The following is a 4,150-nucleotide window of genomic DNA, read 5'->3' on the forward strand; positions in this document are numbered from 1 at the left end:
TCTAAAATTCATGTATTACAGGTGCATAAGGTTCAACACAAACCAATAAAAGATTCAAGTTAGGGACACAATTTTAAAGGAGCAAAAGGACTTGTGTGTGCTGAAGAATGGCGCACCGGACTGTCTGGTGTGCCACCGGACAGTGTCCAGTGCACCAGGACCGTACAGGTGTCAACCAGCCACTCTCGGGAAAACGGAGGCGTGCTCCTCTATAATTTACCGGACTCAACGGGGACTAGATTCTTTGGAACCGAACCTCGGTAAAACAAATCATCGTGTTCACTCGCCTTGATTCTTGTTTGATTTGTTTTCCGCTCTCTTTCGACTTGAATTTAATTCTAACGCTAACCCCCAACCTTAGTGCGTGCTTAAGTTTATAAATTTCAGGTTTCGCCTATTCACCCCCCTCTAGGCAACTTTCAAGGCTTCCACTCCAACTCTGACGGTATCATTTACCCTTTGTCGTTACTCCTACAACTCTCATGGTATAACCCTTCATTTGTATTCATTTTACCATTTGTGAGAAAGTATTAGACCCCATAAGGGGAGAAAAAATGAAAAGGGCTCTCAAGTTCTCCGTTTTTGGCGCTTAATGCCAAAGGGGTAGAAAATATTAAGCCCAAAGCAAAAGGACCGCACCACCATTCAAATAAAAATAAGTATTTCAATTGGTATTTGATCAAAATGGATTTTCAATTGGTATGTGAAGAAAATTTCTCAATTGGTATCTTCAAAACTTCACATTAAGTATGAAAGAATTTCAATTAGTATATTTTCAATAAGTATCTAACTTTCAACTCATATGTGAGAGAAAATTATTAATTGGTATCTACTTCAAAACCCTCTTGAAAGCTAAGGGGAGAATTTCATTCAGGAGGAGCTTTTATATAGTCAAAGGAAAAGCATTTGAAACAGGGGGAGAAATTTCAAATCCGAAAATGCTTCTTGCAATCATATTCCTATACCTTTGACTATTTGCAAAAGCTTTTGAATAAATTTCCAAAAGATTTGCAAAAACAAAACCAGTGGTGCAAATGTGGTCTAAAATATTAAATAAAAGAAAGCCAAACCATTCACTCTTATTCATATGTTAAAAATCTTTCATTGGTTTAATTCCAAGTAATCTATGCACATTCATCTCAATTGCAAACTAGTTATATTTCAACACTTATTATTTGCTTTGGTTTGTGTTGGCATCAATCACCAAAAAGGGAGAGATTAAAAGGGAAATAGGGTTAACCATTTTCTATAATTAATTTTGGTGGTTGATGACCAACGCAAACATTTGGACTAATTAGTTTGTCGAGAATCCACGTATTACAGGTGCATAAGGTTCAACACAAACCAAGAAAGAAATCAAGTTAGGGTCACAATAAAAAATGGAGCAAAGAACTTGAGTGTGCTGAAAAATGGCGCACCGGACACTATCCGGTGGCAGAGTATGCTGAAAAATAGCGCACCGGACTGTCCGGTGCACCAAGGTCGTACAACTCCGAACCAGCCACTCTCGGGAATACTAGGGCGCGCTCCGCTATAATTCATCGGACTGCCCGTGTGCCACCGGACTGTCCGGTGAGCCAGCAGAGCAACGGCTCCCTACGCTTCAACGGTCGATTGACATGATGAACAGTGCGCTACAGTACCACGGCAGAAGTCAGAGAGCACCGGACTGTCTGGTGCAGCTAGAAGACAAATGCTCCAACGGTCGACCAGCTCCGAACCCTAACGGTTGCGCTGACGTGGCGCGTACCGGACAGTGCACAGTGATTGTCCAGTAGCGCACCGAAATGTCTGGTGCGCCCATCGCCAGCAGAAATCAGCCAACGGCTAGAAGTGGTTGGGAGGCTATAAATACCCCCCAACCACCTCATTCACTTCAATCCAAGCATTCTAAATTCTTCATTCATTGCAAGAGCAAAAGCCCAACACTCCAAGACACAATCAAAGCAATCAATCCAATCAAAGCCCCAAAATCAACTCTAGTGCATTAGGGCTTGTGAGATGATCATTTGTGTTCTTTGTTGCTCTTGTCGCTTGGTTTGGCCTTTTTTTTCTTTTCCCTTCTATTTCTCTAGTGACTTGTAATCGAAGCAAGAGACACCTAAGTGTGTGGTGGTCCTTGCGGGGTCTAAGTGACTCGAGAGATTAAGGAAAAGGCTCACCCGGTCTTTGTGACCTCCTCAACGGGGACTAGGTCCTTTGGAACCGAACCTCGGTAAAATAAATCATCGTGTTCACTCTCCTTGATTCTTGTTTGATTTGTTTTCCCCTCTCTAACGTTTCCTTACTAGTGTGAATTGGCTCCCATATGTCATCCGCAATCCTTGAGCAACTCCTAGCAAGAGAGATATTCTTTTGGACTCAAATTTGATTCTAATGCTAACCCCCGACCTTAGTGTGTGTTTAAGTTTATAAATTTCAGGTTTCGCCTATTCACCCCCCCCCTCTAGGCGTCTTTCAATAAGAGCTCCCACCAAAAGTTTAGTCATCTAGTCACTAAGGGCTCCTTTGGAATATAGGTGTTTTCCTTGTTTCCTGGGTTTTTCCTATGAGAATAAATCGATTCCTGTGGAATTCTTGTATAATTTCTTTAAAATTACTGCATTCCAAAGGAGCCTTAAAGGGTGACTAAATGTGATTACAGTGACATTTTTACTGCATCTGTCATCCCCTTCTACCATGTGCCCTATTAAATAAGGGTAATACAACCATTATGCATAGTAATTAATGTTCTTTAAACAGTTTTAGTCACTAAAACCAAATAGGATACTTTAGTGACTAAACATTGATCACTAAAGTTTAGTCAGGTAACTAAATTACAAAACAGGGCCTCAATAGGTTACCAAAGTAGTATGTATCTCTATCTCTATAATGCATGAGTTTCTTCGATCATGTATCAATCATCCTCGCTTTTTACAAAACTATGGTAAAAATTATGCATAAACAAGGTTTGCAATGTAAAATTATGCACAAACAAGATTAAAAGCTTAGTTTTTGGCTCCATATTCACGCTCACCTAACTAACAAAGCACACTTATATTTGTGCTTTATATTATAAACTCAATCATAATATAGGTATTTTTATAAAGTAATAGGAAAAGTAAAAATGGTTTGTATTGGACCTACCCCGTCGTGTAGCACCTAAGCTCAGGCACGACACGGTAGTTTGGCCTAGGGATGCCAGCGGGACTAAAACCTACGGGTACATGTTTTATAAATCTGTCACCATGAGGGTGTTAAACCAGCACTCGTGCCATGTTACTTGTGACGGGTACAATATGTTATCTATATTTGTGGGTGCCACAAATCCGCGAGTATACCTGTGGGCACATAACTAGACATATATTCTCCTAAAGATCTAAGGAGTTGATCTAAAATAATGCTAAACTTTAGTAGACATAAAAACATCAAAAGTTTATTAGACTATACATAATTTAAAGTGTAGCTCTTAACTTTAGTAACAAAATAAATTTTAGAAGAAAGGATTCAAATAAGATCTTAAACTTGGTTTAGTTACATCTCTATACCTTTAAAAGCACGAGTTCTATGTGTCATGTACCATATGTCGTGTTTTTCTCCCCCATGTCTCGCCTAACACGTGTACATCTATTTTTCTCCGCTACGTCTCGCCTAACAATCAGATAAGATAATCCTTATTTGTTGCATGTGCAACCAGCCTTATCCACGAGCTCTTATATTAAGCCCAAAACTTTACATCTCTTTCTCAGTTTTCACCTCTTTCACCTAGGTTTAGGGATGGCAGTCACACCCATGGGTGCAGGTCCCCACGAGTTTCATACTCACACTCATTGGGTGTGGTTTTGGGTGCCAAATTCCATATATGAGTCTACACCTGACCCAACACATAAAATAATGGGTTGGGTTAGGTGTGACTTTCCACCCGTGGGTGCCCAACAAGGACCAGAAGACTAACTCTGAGTCCTTTGTTTACACATGATTTTGGTCTAGCCCAATAAAATCATAGGTCATCTACTTATCTTTACTTCTTTGAAAGGTGAATTGATATTGCATTATGTATTGTGTGGTTCTAAACAATTATATATGGTGTGCTTCTAAATAATAATGTGTTTGTCTTGTTATTTTTGTTATTTGTGGTGATTTTGTTTAATTATTTGCATTTGTTGATCAC

Source organism: Zea mays, chromosome 5 (assembly GCF_902167145.1).
Source record: "Zea mays cultivar B73 chromosome 5, Zm-B73-REFERENCE-NAM-5.0, whole genome shotgun sequence".
NCBI lineage: Eukaryota > Viridiplantae > Streptophyta > Magnoliopsida > Poales > Poaceae > Zea > Zea mays.